Consider the following 17,423-nt stretch of genomic DNA (forward strand, 5'->3'; position numbering starts at 1 on the left):
AAAACTATGGATGATCAGAGACCAAAAGTAAGCAAAGAAAGTCAGTTTGCCAAACGAAGGGAGCGTAGTTGAAAAACGATGCACAGAAGAAGGATCGTGCAGTCACATAAAGAAGCAGCAGCTATGATCCTCAGCAACTGCTCTCCAATTTCCAGCTCCATTCCCAACTGTGTCTCATTTACGTGAACATGCCGTAGCCTAAAAATAAACCTCTTTCTACTGAAATTAATTGGAGTGGGTTTCCATCCCTTACAACCATTGAGTTTTGCCTTTAAAAAAAATACCCCTGCTTCAATGACAACTTTTTCTTTACAATCATCCCAGCTGAGATGATTCTTGCCTTGCTCTGCTATCTTGTCATGACCTGCCTTCTTCCCTATTCTCATTGCCTTCTATTCACTGCCTCCCCACCTAGAGGTTTAACTCCCCATCCTAAGCCCTGGGATAGATGTTTCACTATCCAAGGAAATTGGAGAAGGCGCTCAATCGCCTAGCAATACTCTGATCAAAGTTAAACCAGATAGATTAGTTCGCTCCCATGACCAAACTCCCATCTCTCCCCTTGCTTTGATAATTTGGTATGTGAGCTCCTCCTAAATTGATCCTACCTTGACCTGACCAGTTGCTTTCTGAAACCCCAGTTCTAAGGCGAGGGACTCTGCTGGGCCTCCCTAACCTTGTGAAACTGGGGGCGTTAGAGCAGTGGTTCTCAACCTGGAGCGATTTTGCCCCCAGGCGTATTTCCACAAAGTCTTTTATCACAACCTGAAGGGGAGGGTGCTGCCAGCATCTAATGGGTAGAGACCAGGGATGCTGGTAAACATCCTACAATGCACAGGGCAGCCTCCAACAACAGGGAATTATCCAGCCCCAAAAGTCAATAATGCAGAAGTTGAGAAGCCCTACTTTCAAGTACTGGGCATATGACCTTGAGCAAGTTATTTAACAATTTTATGTTTCAGAATCTCCCTCTGTAAAAATACAGATATATTTCCTATAAGGGTATCATTGGACTGAACACAGTGCCTTTGGAACTTTAAGTATTCTGTCATAATTATTTTTACACAGTGAAAATAAACGTGTTAAATGCTTACGCTATTAATAATCCTTTCCGTATTCTAGCTATACTTTGAAATTGGAAAAACTCTTGGCAAAGATGAATTCCATGTTTACTAATCCAACCTTTCAGAATTCTAAAGGCTTTGATCATATACTCCTCTTGATTTTTTAGTTTGTTGTTTTGTTTTGTTTTTTTTTTTTTTTTCGCTTTGTCTCCTAGGCTGAAGTGCAGTGACGAAATCTCAGCTCACTGCAACCTCCGCCTCCCGAGTTCAAGCGATTCTCCTGCTTCAGCCTACTGAGCAGCTGGGACTACAGGTGCGTGCCACTACACCCAGTTAATTTTTGTATTTTTAGTAGAGCCTTATTGGCCAGGCTGGTCTTGAACTCCTGACCTTGTGATCCACCTGCCTCAGCCTCCCAAAGTGCTGGGGTTTCAGGAGTTAGCCACCATGCCTGGCCCTCCTCTTGATTTTTTTAAAGTAACATTTTTAAAATAAATTATTTTTATTGGGGTAAAATATACATGATATTAAATGCACTATTTTAATGATTTTTAAGTATATCGTTCAGTGGTATTAAGTATATTTATATTGTTAAGAAAACATCACTCTCATCCAGCTCCAAAACTCTCTTCATCTTACAAAACTGAAACTCTATACCCATTAAACAGTAATCCCTCATTTCCCCACCTCCTAACCCCTGGCAACCACTATTCCATTTTCTGTTACTGGGACCTTGACTACTCTAAGTGCCTCATATAAATGGAATTATACAGCATTAGTCTTTTTTTGATTGGCTTATTTCCCTTTTAAAAATTTTTTAAATTTTTATTTTTATTTTTTTGAGATAGAATTTCACTCTTGTCGCCCAAGCTGGAGTGCAATGGCATGATCTCAGCTCATTGCAACCTCTACCTCCTGGGTTTAAGTGATTCTCCTGCCTCAGCCTCCCAAGAAGCTGGGATTACAGGCACCTGTCACCACACCCTGCTAATTTTTGTATTTTTCACAGAAATGGGGTTTCACCATGTTGGCCAGGCTGGTCTCGAACTCCTGACCTCAGGTGATCTGCCTGCCTTGGCCTCCCAAAGTGCTAGGAATACAGGCGTGAGCCATCATGCTCGGCCTGGCTTAATTCCTTTAGCATAATGTTCTCAAGGTTCATCTGTGTTGTAGCATGTGTCAGGAGTTCATTTCTTTTTCCAGCTAAATAATACTCCACAAATAAGTAAATGTGTACTATATTATGCTTATTCATTGATCCACAGTGGATATTTAGGGTGTATCTACATTTTAGCTATTGTGAATAATGCTTCTGTGAACATGAGTGTACAGATATCTCTTCAAGAGCCTGCTTTTAATTCCTTGGGGTATACACCCAGAAGTGGAATTGCTGGATCATACAGTAATTCCATTTTTAGTGTTTTAAGAAACTGCCATACTATTTTTTTTTTTTTTGAGACAGACTTTCACTCTGTCACCAGGCTAGAGTGCAGTGGTGTCATCTTGCCTCACTGCAACCTCTGTCTACCAGGTTCCAGCAATTCTCCTGCCTCAGCCTCCCGAGTAGCTGGGACTATAGGCATGCACCACCATGCCTAGCTAATTTTTGTATTTTTTAGTAGAGATGGGGTAGCCATGTTGGCCAGGCTGGTCTCAATATCCTGACCTTGTAATCCGCCCGCTTCGGCCTCCCAAAGTGCTGGGATTACAGGTGTGAGCTGCTGCACCCAGCCCATACTATTTTTTAATGGTGGCCATACCATTTTACAATCCCACCAACAGTGCACAAGGGTTCTGATTTTTCTACATCCTTTCCAACAATTGTTATTTTCTGTTTCATTTGTTATTTTTTTATGGTAGCTGTCCTAATATGTGTGAGGTAGTATCTCACTGTGGTTTTTATTTGCATTTTCCTGAAGATTAATGTTAAGCATGTTTTCATATGCAAATTGGCCATTTGTATGTCTTTTTTGGAGAACTGTCTATTCAACTGCTTTGCCCATTTTTGAATTGGATTGTTTGGTTTTTGTTGTTGTTTTTAGAAGTTCCCCATATATGCTAGATGTTAATCCTTTATCAGATATATGATTTGCAAGCATTTTCTCCATTCCATGGGTTATCTTTTACTCTGTTTAGTGTCTTTTGATGCACAAAATGTTTAAATTTTCATAAAGTTCAGTTTGTCTATTTTTTCTTTTGTTGCCTGCACTTTTCGTGTTATATCCAAGAAATCATCATCAAATTGAACGTTGTGAAGATTTTGTCCAATGTTTTCTTTCTTTCTTTCTTCCTCCTTTCTTTCTCTCTCTCTCTCTTTCTTTCTTTCTTTCCTTTTTTTATTGAGACACAGTTTCGCTCTTATTGCCCAGGCTGGAATGCATGATTTTGGTTCACGGAAACCTCCACCTCCTGGGTTCAAGTGATTCTACTGCCTGGGTCTCCCGAGTAGCTAAGATTACAAGCACACACCACCACGCCCCGCTAATTTTTTGTACTTTTAGTAGAAACAGGGTTTCTCCATGTTGGTCAGGCTGGTCTTGAACTCCCAACCTCAGGTGATCAGCCCACATCAGCCTCCCAAAGTGCTAGGATTACAGGTGTGAGCCACTGTGCCCAGCCTTGTCAAATGTTTTCTTGCAAGAGTTTTATAGTTCATTCATATTATTCCTTTCAATTTATTTCTAGAGCTTTATTTTTCCAGATAAAGTCTTCAGCCTAAACATGTCCTAGGTAAAATACACACAGATAAATTACCCATTGACAAAACCCAAAGATGATTCATGTGTGCACGCACACACACGTTTTAGGATATCACTTGCCACTAGAAATAGAAAAAGCTTTTAATAGCAGTACAGAAATAATGCTTCTGTGAACATGGGTGTACAAAGCTCTCTCTATATAGTCTCTCTATAAAATATATATGTGTATATGTACACACATACACACACACGCGCACGCGCACACACACACACACACACACACACACTCTAGATAGAACAGGCTAAACTGCTAAGAAAACCAAAAAATATATAGCAGTTCAAACAAAAAAAAGATGATTTCTTGCTTAACATCCAAAATGAATATATCCAACTGACAGCAGGCTTTCTTCAACGTGATGCTTCAGAGACCCATGCTCCTTCCTTCTTGTGCTTTTTTTTTTTTTTTTTTTTTGACACAGGGTCTCACTATGTTACCCAGGATGGACTTGAACTCCTGGGCTCAAACAATCCTCCCACCTCAGCCTCCCTAGCAGCTAGGAAATTTTTATGCCATCTTTAACACATGGCTTCCAAGGCTGCCATGTCCCTTTGTGCCAAGCTGGTGAGAGGGGATGGAGGAGCCACACTTGCTTGCTTTTTTTTTTGGAGATGGAGTCTTGCATTGTTGCCCAGGCTGGAGTGCAATGGCATTATCTTGGCTCACTGCAACTTCCTCTTCCCGGGTTCAAGTGATTCTCCTTCCTCAGCCTCCTGAGTAGCTGAGATTACAGGCACCCACCACCATGCCCAGCTAATTTCTTTGTATTTTTGGTAGAGGTGGGGTTTCACTACATTGCCTAGGCTGGTCTTGAACTCCTGACCTCATAATCTGCCCTCTTTGACTTCCCAAAGTGCTGGGATTACAGGAGTGAGCCACTGCGTCCAGCCCCATACCTGCTTCTTAACCACCTTATTTTGGAAGTAGCACATATAGCTTCTACTCTTAAGTCTGGCAATAACTAGTCACCTGGTCATTCCAAGATGCAAGGCAGCTGGGAAATGCAGCCCCTGCTAGCGCAGCTGCCTTCCAGTGACTGTTCTATGTCTGCACTGTCCAACAGGGTAGCCATCATGTGGCTATTGGGCACTTGGAATTTGGCTCATCCAAGTTGAGATGGACTGTTGTAAAACACACACCAGAATTTAAAGACTTAGCATAAAAATAAGAATGTAAACATCTCGCTGATAATTTTTATATTGATTACATATTGAAACAGCAATATTACATATATATAGGGTTAAATAAAATATATTTAAAAGATTGATTTCACCTGTTTTTAAAAATATTCTTAATGTAGCTACCAGAAAATTTTAAATTACACATGTGTCTTGCATTCTATTCCTACTGGATACTATTATAGAAATTAGCTTTCTCTGTTACACAGATTATCTATCTTAATAGAATCAGGATAGATAATACATATGGGCCACACGCAGAACTACAAGGAGAAATTGGAAAGGTCTTTGAAATCAAAATGAGTCCACTCTCTTTTTCTTTCTTCCTCCCTCTGCCACTGAAGCTGCATGGTCACTGGTCTTTATCTGACTACCTACTGGTTTGTCCATTTTTCCTTTCTCTGCCTGTATGTGTGTCTCTCTCTCTTCCTTTATCTCTTTCATCTCTGTTGCAATCCACTGTGTCCAGGAAGATGGGGTCATGTGGCTTGCTGCCCATTCACCAATGGGAACAGGTTCTCAGGAATAGGGCACAGCTAGGTCAGACAAACTGATTGACATGTTTGCTTAGCATATAAAATGTGTAAACACTATGTGGGCTTGGCAGCTGTCAACATTCCCCAGTTTTTGCACTTAACAGACTATATTTGCTTTGAGGCCTTTTTTAAGTACTCTGTGTTGAATAGGTGACACATCTAATCTGAGAGTATATTATTTAATTCATGTCATCACTAAAGAAAACATGTAACTAATCTTTTACTGGGGCTTGTACCAGTGCCCAGAAATAGTCAGCATCACTGACAAGCCTCGAATTTCCAACAGCGTACCTTGAACTCAATGCATATTCATATTATAACAGATTTCACCCATTAGAGCAGGCTCACCATATGCATCAATTATATGAGGGTATAAACTTAATAAATGGGTGACATACTCCCAAATATAACTTTCCTGTAGGTCTGGAACTTTGAAATTTTAGCGTCGTTTTCTGTAGTTTAAGAAATGTATCCAAGCAATAGCAAAGACCTGGAACCAACCCAAATGCCCATCGACGATAGACTGGATAGGGAAAATGTGGCACATATACACCATGGAATATTATGCAGCCATCAAAAACGATGAGTTTGTGTCCTTTGTAGGGACATGGATGAACCTGGAAACCATCATTCTCGGCAAACTGACAGAAGAGCAGAAGATCAAACACCGCATGTTCTCACTCATAGGCGGGTGTTGAACAATGAGAACACATGGACACGGGGAGGGGAGCACTACACACTAGGGTCAGTTGGGGGGAAATAGGGGAGGGACGGTGGGGGGTGGGAAGCTGGGGAGAGATAGCAAGGGGAGAAATGCCAGATGTAGGTGATGGGGAGGAAGGCAGCAAATCACACTGCCACGTGTGTTCCTATGCAACAATTTTGCATGTTCTTCACATGTACCCCAAAACCTAAAATGCAATAAAATAAATGGGGAAAAAAAAAAGAAATGTATCCAAGCAGCCCCTGTTAAAACATATATATGTGACCTAGAGACATTATTAGATTACCAGATGCATTTACATCATCAGCAAGTATTTTTGTGCTAGACATCATCCTAAATCTATTCTCATCATTAACAATTTATCAGAAATAGATTTTTTGAATATTAGCTTTCCCCAGATAAAAAATGGGGCCCATAAAAAATGGAATGACAAGTAGTAACTTTTGTTGAAAGACAGGATTTGATTCACTTCAGAATATGCCATGAGAAATGAGCTTTAGTGGGATGCTGCAGAGGAGCTCCAAATAGCTCAGGTGTGGACTAGGACCCTGGGCATTTGGGAGGGAAGGGAGGTAGGAGATGGTACAGAAAGGGGAGGCAGTGGTGGTCCCAAAAACGCTTTTTGCCTACTTTACCATTCTGATGGAACTTGAGCTTTGACAATGATATTCTTCTTTGCTGCTCCGTTTCATGGCCCTGCTTTGGGACTATGATCTTCAAAGTCAGCAGGAGTCTTCTAAGTTCCTCAGGGTCTTTTGGGCTGGTCTCAATAAAGGGATGACCTTCCATAAATGAGCTAATGAATAGCAAAGGGACATAATTCAATCAATTATTATTGCATTATTTTATAACCACATATATGCACTAAAAGACTATTTAAAACATTAAGACATTTCTTAACATCCATAAATCTGTAATAAAATTTGAACTTATTTTTAAAACTTGGGTTTAGCATTTCACTGAATTTCATTAATTTTTCCTCCCTAATAGCCTGAGTATTCTGTTTAAGGTAACATCATTTGGTTCATATTATCGATAGGTATATATATATATTTCTTTCATATATATTAATATATATTATTAAGCTCATATTGAGCAGGAAGGGAAATGGCTAGGAAATTTCAAGAAATAAAATTGTGTCATAGTGTATATGGATTAAATTTATAGGAAACTTTATTCTACCTTTTACTCAGAAAAATTTTATAGGTCAATAAGACATCAAAGGTTTTTTAAAAGTTGACTAATGGATTAAAAGAAAGATTATAGGTTTTTACAACTCTTTGTGGTTCATAATAAAAATTAAAAACCATTTAATAGGGTTCAAATTTAAGATGTTTAAGGTGAAAAAAACTAAAAAAAGCATTTTATAAAAATTTTATTGCAAAAAATTATGACTAATGCAAAAAATTAATGAATGCAGAAAATTATGACTAATTTTATTTTGGCTTAAACACTGATACAATATTTATAGAAAAATTATAATTTTCTTAGTGTTTATTATTATTATTATTTTTTGAGACAGAGTCTTGCTCTGTCACCCAGGCTGGAGTGCAGTGGCTCAGTCTCGGCTTACTGCAAGTTCCACCTCTCAGGTCCAAGCGATTCTCCTGCCTCAGCCTCAGGCGGAGCTCAGACTACTGGCCAGTGCCACCACGCCCGGCAATTTTTTTTTTTTTTTTGTATTTTTTGTATTTTTAGTAGAGACAGGGTTTCACCGTGTTAGCCAGGATGGCCTTGATCTCCTAACCGCATGATCCACCTGCCTTGGCCTCCTAAAGTGCTGGGATTACAGGCATGAGCTACCGCACCCAGCCAATTTTCTTAGCTTTTAACAATATTCACTTATATATTGTGTTAAGATATCCTCAGACAAAAAAAGAATACCTATGTGAGCAACTGCAAAAATGAAAGGGTTTGGGGAAATTTCTTTAGCCAATTTCCTTAATATAACGACTTGGATAATATGTAAGAGTGGCTAGGATCTTTAAATAAGAGGTCAAGAGTTAAGACAGAGCACACCAAGAGGACTATTTGCTTATTAAACTAAAAGGGAGAATAAAAAAGGAATGTTACTAAGGTAGGAAACAGGCAAATCTATAGACCTCTGAGGAGTTGGTTTCTGTAAATACGGGCCTCTTTCCCAGTAAACTGTCATTTCCTACCTGTGCTGTTTAGCTTAATAGTAGAATTTTACCATAATCGAAAGTTAAGTAAGGCTTACTAAAATTCTTGAGTGTTTTGTTTTGGTGAATTCCATCGTGACTACGACGCCGATTTGTGGGAGTCTGACATAAATGATACATAATGTTGGAAAATTGAGTTTAAAATACACTTCTCTTTTATATTCTCATTCCCATAATGGAACAGAAAATTGAGCCTAATGCTGCTTTGTTACTGACACTTCAAAAAAGATCTGATTAGTTTCTCTGACAAAGCAGTAAATCTTTAAATTAAAGAGTTCAGGAGTGCTGAGCCCCATAAATTCCCTAAGGAAATTTAAATAGGAGTAAGTTTTAAACACATCCTTCCTGGTGCTTCCCATGAGGCAGCCAGTGCTGTCCCCTGCCATCAAACATCAATATATCTTGAATATAGATGATTCAATCACAGGCATGTAATATTAATAAAATAAAATTCCATGATGTTAAGGAATTAGAAGTCAATCTCCAGAATGCTGGAGAATGAGACAGAAAAGATGTCAACAAATACAAAAGGTCACGCTCTTCTATAACAATAAAAAAAGTTTTTTTTTTTTTTTTTTTTTTGAGACGGAGTTTCACTCTTGTTACCCAGGCTGGAGTGTAATGGTGCGATCTCGGCTCACCGCAACCTCCGCCTCCTGGGTTCAGGCAATTCTCCTGCCTCAGCATCCCGAGTAGCTGGGATTACAGGCACGCGCCACTATGCCCAGCTAATGTTTTGTATTTTTAATAGAGACGGGGTTTCACCATGTTGACCAGGATGGTCTCGATCTCTTGACCTCATGATCCACCCACCTCGGCCTCCCAAAGTGCTGGGATTACAGGCTTGAGCCACCGTGCCCGGCAGAAAAACAGTATTTTTTTAAAACAATACTATACTGTTCAGCAGTACTGTTGTTTTTAAAACAACAGTATTATGAAAGACTATGGCTTATTTTAAGTGTTTTACATGGACTGGATTTTTAATTGTTTCATCAACTCTATGTGGTTGATGCTATTATTCCCATCGTACAGATGAGAGAACAGAGGCATAAACAGATTGAGTAACTTCCTAAGACTATACTGCAGGAGGTTATCTATAACAAAAGCTGTGGTTGTGCCAGCTATATTCCCTTGGCCTTATTAATATAATGCACACCGGAATCTCACATCTACCTGCCAGGGCCTGTGGAAGTCTATTTTGCGTTGTGCAAGGCAGACCCCAAAATCCAGAACTAGAATCGGTACCTACCCTCTTCCAGGATCCCTCAACCAAGGACTCATGTGATTTAGTGTATAATATCCAGTTCCCTCACCCCTCAAGTAGGAAACTCCGAGGTACATGTTCTGTATCGGCTACCAAGAGTTCCCAAACAAGATTAAACTCTAGCTATCCACAGTCATAACTCACTTGAAAATTCATCATTTATTGTCTGTCTTCTCTCTCCTTTCCTACTTCATCAGTTTCCATCAGTGATTCCCAAGATCACCTTCCAAATAAACTATTTTCACTCATATCCATGTCTTAGGGTCTGTTTCTGGGAACCCAAATTAAAAAAGACCACTATTCAGGATTAGAACCCAAACAGCCTGGCTATAGAATCTATAAGATTAATCACAATATACTGCCCATTCTCAAAAAGTTGATACATATTTTGTAAAGATTGTCTCAAGTCATGATAGAAGGAAAAATCATTCCATGTTTTACATTCCAACTTCCTGTTGAGAATTGTGAAGGGCCTAAGATTTTATTTTTTGCCAGCTAACAAATTAGCCTGCCACAGAGTATGATAATGATCATTAGAAGACACGAGACTCCTGGGGCAGAGGCAAGAGGCTTTATTCCCTACAGCAAGAGAAGTAGACAGAGTATCAGCCTTTTCACCAGTACCCCAAGGCCCACTTACCACGGGGCAACAGAGACAAGCCCAGTCAGAGAGCTCCACATAAAATTGATTGTGTTATAGTAGAGAAACCCAAAAGTTAGGGAACCCTAATCTTTTATATGGAATAGTAAGCATGCCTGCTGTTTGCCCCATAAAGAGACATTTTCTCTCTTTCAAGGTTGTTATATAAAAATCCTTGGAAAAATAGTCTGTAATAAAAGAAATCAGTGCCTCACTTGCAAGATATGCAAGAGATCAATGGAAAATTATCTTCCAGCACTTCCATATTCTGAAATCAAGAAAGATGTTTCTAGTTTTATCACACACTAAAAACATATAATTATGCTAATAGAAAATGGCAAAAACAAACAAAGGGTAATTTTTTTAAAAATGTTGATGACATTGTTCTTTTCTGTCTTTGCTTTTTTGTTTTCAAAGCGTAAATACATTTTGATTTGATACCCATGTCAGGTTAGTATTTTATAGCTGATGGAAAACTGACTCAAAAGATGAGGTGTTTCACTGAAACTCGTCTAGTGAGTGATGGGGCTGAAACTTAAACCCAAAACTTCTAACTTCAAAGCTGCCAGACACTAGCCTAATGGTTCTAGAATCGATGGACAGCTGCCTAGAACTTAAAACTTAAAAGGAGACTTAGTGGTTCTCTTCATTTCTTCAATGCTGCCACACGTACACATCAGGATTTCAAAAATAACACTGAAGACAAATCTGGGGGAAAAGGGATAGATGTAAGTGGAGGAAAGGACATAAATGTTCTTTTTCTTTTTTAATGTTCAACTCTCCTTTCTTCTGTTCATGTTTTTTTAAGGTGGGTTGCACCATGTAAATCAGAAAAGCCATAGGTTTAGAAGTGAGCTGTGAAACAATTTCCAGAATTACAGCATTTTCACTCAAATGGCCGGAATATATATGTATTAAGTATTTCAGAATGTCTTGCCTTTTTCCTATCAGGGAAATCTGCACAATTCGAGTTCATTCAAAAGAGCAAGCTAATGTTACACTTTTGGACATACTATTCAGAGCATTAGGATGTCCCTGTTTACAACATATATGATATCGGAAAAAAAAAAAAAGGAAAGAGATGAAATTCTACTATATCAAATTATAGCTGAAGTGCAGTATGGAAATTTGTTACTTATAGGGATCCTACAGTGAATCTGTTTTGTAAAAAACAGCTGTACAGGGCAGTCACAGTGGCTCACGCCTGTAACCCCAGCACTTTGGGAGGCTGAGGCAGGCGGGTCACGAGGTCAAGAGTTCAAGAGCAGCCTGGCCAATATGGTGAAACACTATCTCTACTAAAAATACAAAAATTAGCAGATCGTGGTGGTGTGTGCCTGTAATTCCAGCTACTTGGGAGGCAGAGGCTGGAGAATCATTTGAACCCGGGAGGTGGAGGTTGCAGTGAGCCGAGATTGAGCCATCGCACCCCAGAATGGGCGACAGCGGGAGACTACATCTCAAAACAAAAACAACAAAACAGCTGTATTTAGAGACACATGGTGACTAGCAGGAAAAGCCTTGACCGAAGAGTAGAAGTTCTGGGATTCTAGTGCTGACGAACATCTGTGTCACTTGTAACGAGGAGTGGGGACATTGAATTAGATAATAAAGGTTTCCAGTTCAATCTTCCCTTTCCTGGAGTGCAGTGGCTAACAGCATTGGCTGTAGACCCAGGCAGACACAGACACGGTTTCACTCAGAGTCGTGCTGCTCACTGGATGTGTACCCTCTGCATGTTATGTACCCTTCACGCTTGTTCCCTAACTGTAAAACAAGGATAATTCCCCTTACTTCAAATGACACTTGTATTAAATTAGATAACATTTATTAAGCACTATGTGAAGTTCTTGGCACATACTGGGTACTTCATAAATTGCAACCAAGTCAGTATTAATTCTATGTTTTCATAATCAAGTTCACTTAATGTGAGATTTTCTATAATACAAGCATTTTCTGGACTCTTTTAAATAATGTCTGACTACAAGTAGTTTAATCCATGCATTTATGTTTTTCCCCAACAGTTTATTGAAAAATTTTAAACCTAATGAAAAGCTGAAAGAACTGTGCAGTGGTATTATCGCATATTTTTCTACCCATCCCCTTATCCATCCAAAATCCTTATTATTTTGATGCACTACAAATCCAGTTGAAAACATCGGTATACATCACCCCCAAACATGCCAGCCTGCATATTGTTAAACAGAGTTTAGAATAAATAGAGTTGGTGGTGGGTTTTATCTTTTTGAGCTAAAATTTCACATATAATAAAATAATATATTTATTTTTATATTTTAAGGTGATTTAGATATTCAGAATTGAGTGATCTATTATATTTGCTGTAACACAATGCATCAGAATGGCTTTAAAGTCCTGGTGCTAAAGGAAAACCTTACCTTACAGGCTAGACGAAACACACCAGGTTTTTCTTTAGTTGGTTAATCTATTTGGGCACATGCAACCTGACACACAGTATACTGTAATCCAAGAAACTGCAATAAAAGAAGTTCTGTGGCTACTAAAAAAAAAAAAATCTATTAACTATAGTTGGAACATTTAGATAAATATACATTTTCTGGTAAACAGAGAACATTTTTTTGCTTCATAACTTGTTGAAACTTTAGCTCCATTCTCTAACATAGAACAGTTAGCAGAACTAAATCTTTTCTCGAAGATGGTCGTCATGAGTAAAGATCATAGCAACAGATAGAAATAGAGAAGTTGCAGATGGCATGGAAATTGACTGACTTTGTGGGGTCCCATGCCCACCCCAAACCAAGCATGAGAGTGTTTCCTTTATTGGCTAGTTTATTTGTTGGTTTGGTTTGGTTTTGCATATTGTTTTTTTTTGGTTTTTCGTGTTTCCTTTGATGGCATTTATTTCATCAGAGCAGAGCGAACAAAGCCTGATTCTTGGGTCCTGGTTCCTTAAGGTTTTTCTATATACTATACTAAATTCACTCTGAACACACTGGGAGCTTTTTAAAAGTGAGGGGACAATTCAGCAGGGCATTTAGGGACATGGGTCAGGAATGCAGCCACACACACTTCTCCCCAGAGCTCTGCCACCTGGTAGCTTTATGGCCTCAGGCAAACCTCTTCACCTTGCTGAGATATGAGTATTATTACATTTTCGGTCTATTACTGAAAACTGCAACATGGTAGTTTATCAAGGTCTTAAGCATAGATTTGCCATTTTTCAGTCATGCAGCAACATCCACTGAATGCCTCCTAAGTGCAGAACACTCAGGATGGCAACAAAAATATTTATTTTAAATTTCCAACTTTTAGGAGTTTCATCCCATTATCCTGTGTAACTGGAATAAAGTGTCTGAAATAGACTATTCAACAGAAAGATAGCATAGTTGTGAAATATCTGACTCTAGAATTGGACAAACCTGAAATTAGATAAATGGATTTGAATTCCTCTCTCATGACTTACTTATGTGGTGACCTTAAGCAATTTACTTAACCTCTCTCTGATATGACAAGTTACTTAATCTCTTGGAGATATGACTTTTTTACCTGTAAAATGAGGAAAACAACAAAACACAAGCAGACATTTACTAAGTGCTTATTATTTGCAAGGTGCTGAGTGAAGCATACTTAACATTCCCTAGCTCATTTAATTCTCATGGCCATCTCGTGAGGTAGGTACTGTTATTATCTCCTTATTTATGTTTTTAAAAAGGAGCACCCTGGGGCATTTGGCTAGTTAGTGCAGAGCCCAGGGTTGACCCCAGTGCTCTTTGTCACAATGCTATTATAATGATTCTCAGTCACACAGGACTGTGTGAGGATGAAACGAACAACACAGTCATGACACAGGCACCCTGGTGGTGTTCAATCAGTGGTGCATGACCCCATAAAAATGCCAGAAATGATACTTTAGGAAGTTAGGCCAGGTACGGTGGTTCATGCCTGTAAGCCCAGCATTTTGGGAGGCCAAGGCAGGCAGATCACCTGAAGTCAGGAGTTCGAGACCGGCCTGGCCAGCATGGTGAAACCTCATCTCTACTAAAAATACAAAAATTAGCCAGGTGTGGTGGTGCACACCTGTGATCCCAGCTACTCGGGAGGCTGAGGCAGGAGAATTGGTTCAACCCAGGGGGCAGAGGTTGCAGTGAACCGAGATTGCACCACTGCACTCCAGCCTGGGCAACAGAGCAAGAAAAAGAAAAAAAAGGAAGCTAGTAAATGTTCCCCCAAAAAAGAAGCAATAAATTATGAACAGATCTGACCTGAAATACTAACTTCTATTCCCAAAGGGAAGTTTCCTTGTTATTCCAGCTGTTCACATCTTAGGGAGACACGTGCACTTTTGCTACCAAATAGTAAAGCCAGGGTCAAATGCTTGAGGGGCTCCGCGATGACTGATACACATTTTTGCATCAGTCAAATATAAACATTTCCGCCCTAAACATCCCAACACCAAATTCGCACATACCTCCTCACTCTTCTTAGGAGTGTCCAAAATGAACCCAAGGTCAAACTTTATTCTTTGGAGATATATTGATTAATTGTTAATGTAATATGCCAGTTTCTTATCAACAAGGAGGAGATGAAGAACCGAATCCCAGTGTCCTCCTCAGGAGCCAGATTAGGAGCAGGGGAGCTCCCAGAGAGCTACACGGATCCCTCTCCCAAGAATCTTATATTTGTGGTTTCTTTCCCATATATTGGCTCAAGTAGGACACATACTTGAATTCCTTTGTCACATTATTTTCTCACGTGTTTTACATAGATGTGTCTGTCTTACTAGAAATTTTCGCAAAATGATAAAGTGGTTTCTTTTTTATTTCTTGAGGTTGGGTCTTACTCTATTGCCCAGGCTGAAGTGCAGTGGTGCTATCACAGCTCACAGCAGCCTCGACCTCCTGGGCTCCTCTTACCTCAGCCTCCTGAGTAGCTGGGACTACAAGTGCACGCCACCACATCTGGTTAATTTGAAAAACATTTTGTTTTGTTTTGTTTTGTTTTGTTTTTTATAGGCTGGACACAGTGGCTCACACCTGTAATCCAAGGGAATTTGGGAAGTTGAGGCCAGAGGATCACTTGAGGCCTGGAGTTCGAGACCAGCCTGGCCAACATGGTGAAATCCTGTCTCTAATAAATATACCCTGACTCTACTGGGGAGGCTGGGGAGACAGAATGGCTTAAACCTGGGAGGCAGAGGTTGCAGTGAGCCAAGATTGAACCACTGCACTCCAGCCTGGGCAACAGAGAGAGACTGTATCTAAAAAAAATAATAAAAATAATAATTTTTTTTTTTTTTTGTAGAGATGAGGCTTCACCATTTAGCCGAGACTGGTCTGGTCCCATAGCTATTTATTGAGTCTAGTCTATAAATTAGCATGTAGCTAACTGGGTTTTTGTGATTTTGTGCGTTTGGTTTTCTCTCTTCTCTCCCCTCCCCTCCCCTCCGCTCTCCTCCTCCCCCTTCCCCTTCTCCCTCTCTCTCTCTCTCTCTTTCTCTCTCTCGCTCGCTGGCTCTCTCTCTTTCTTTTTGAGATGGAGTCCTGCTCTGTCTCCCAGGCTGGCATCATCTCACCTCACTGCAACCTCCGCCTCCCGGGTTCACATTCTCCTGCCTCAGCCTACTGAGTAGCTGGGACTACAGGTGCATGCCACCACGCTTGGCTAATTTTTTATATTTTTAGTAGAGGCAGGGTTTCACTGTGTTAGCCAGAATGATCTCAATCTCTTGACCTTGTGATCCACCCACCTCGGCCTCCAAGAGTGCTGGAATTACAGGTGTGGGCCACCATGCCCGGCCAGTTTGCTTTGTTTTTGCAGGAGAGAGTTTTGGAGGGTAAAGTGCCTCTTTCTCATGTCAAGTTGCACTATGTGGGCATCCACCTTGTTCTCATTTGCCTGTGGCTAGTCTAGTCTATAGATTATAGAAAAGCACGTTAACAGGGAATAAGGTTTCTCCAAGAGCTTCTGAAAGAGCAGCCTACAACCCCTTATAGGAGAGTGCAGGTGTTTGTGGAAATGTGCAAGCCCATGGTAACTTCTGCAATAAGCTTCACCTTTCCATGGGTCCCAGGCTATGATGTACTTTTCTGTGCTCTCATCATCTGAGAACTATTGTGGATAAAAGCTATTCTTTCAGTGCAGTTTGAGGCCTGAGATCATGCACTTTCATTAGCCAAACACTATTATACACACACACGCACATATACACACTTCCTCGACATCTCCCTTCACATTCATTAATCTCCATGTAAATCTCTTCAGAAAGAGACAAACATGCTCTGTACCAATAAGTGGTAATGGTTGACTCTAAAGATCTATTCCACCTCTATGACTAGTATTAACTATGCCCATCCCCCTTGCCACTGAATGGATTGAAACAGGAATGTAACTTAGTCTTGACTAATGAGCCATGAGAGAGTCTCCTGCCTCTGGGAACAGTTTCCTTCCTTATAGTAAAGACCTATAAGAAAGAGACAATCTCTCTTCTTCTTCTGGTTTGGACTTTGTTGTATCGTGATACCTATAATGACTGTAGCTACCTCACCAGCAGTCAAGTAGGACGCCAGGGCCAAGAAAACTGTCACAACGTTGGGCTGGAGCCCTGCGATGTGGCATGCCTGGAATCCGTCCTGCCTCTGGACTTCGTGTTATATGACATAATATATTTGATTATGCCGATTGGAGTTAGGCTTTCTGTTACTTGCAGTGGAAAGCAATTTAGCTGATTCAGGTGCTGTCTTGGTCTTATTTGGGTTGCTATAACAGAATACCTGTGAGTGGGCAATTTATAAAGAAACAAGGTTTATTTAGTTCAAGGTTCTGCAGGGTGGAAAGTACAGGAAGCATGGCGCCAGCATCTGCTTGGCCTATGATAAGGGGCCTGAGCTAGGTCAGAACATGATGATGGTCAAAGGGGAAGTGAACATGTGTGCAGAAAGATCAAAGAGGAGGAAGAACCTCACTTTATACAACCTCCATTCAGAGGAATTTTTTTTTTTTGAGACAGGGTCTCACTCTGTCACCCAAGCTGGAGTACAGTGGCACAATCATGGCTCACTGCAGACTTGACTTCTTGGGCTCAGGTGATTCTCCCACTTC

At 40.1% G+C, this 17,423-nt stretch overlaps 1 long non-coding RNA gene across 2 annotated transcripts in view; it reads right to left on the reverse strand.

Annotated features, from left to right (window-relative positions):
• The window catches only part of LOC116551457, a 40,561-nt gene that overhangs the window by 7,573 nt on the left and 15,565 nt on the right, over positions 1–17,423 (reverse strand). Inside the window, exons 1-2 of one of the 2 annotated variants that reach the window (XR_004268946.1) lie at positions 12,743–12,865; positions 6,895–7,055 (exon numbers count right to left, since the gene is read on the reverse strand). This is a non-coding gene — a long non-coding RNA (uncharacterized LOC116551457). Of the gene's footprint in view, positions 1–6,894; positions 7,056–12,742; positions 12,866–17,423 lie in introns of those variants that run through there. The other variant, XR_004268947.1, reaches the window with a different exon arrangement.

This window comes from Sapajus apella, unplaced genomic scaffold (genome assembly GCF_009761245.1).
Source record: "Sapajus apella isolate SASKATOON/1434 unplaced genomic scaffold, GSC_monkey_1.0 scaffold10, whole genome shotgun sequence".
NCBI lineage: Eukaryota > Metazoa > Chordata > Mammalia > Primates > Cebidae > Sapajus > Sapajus apella.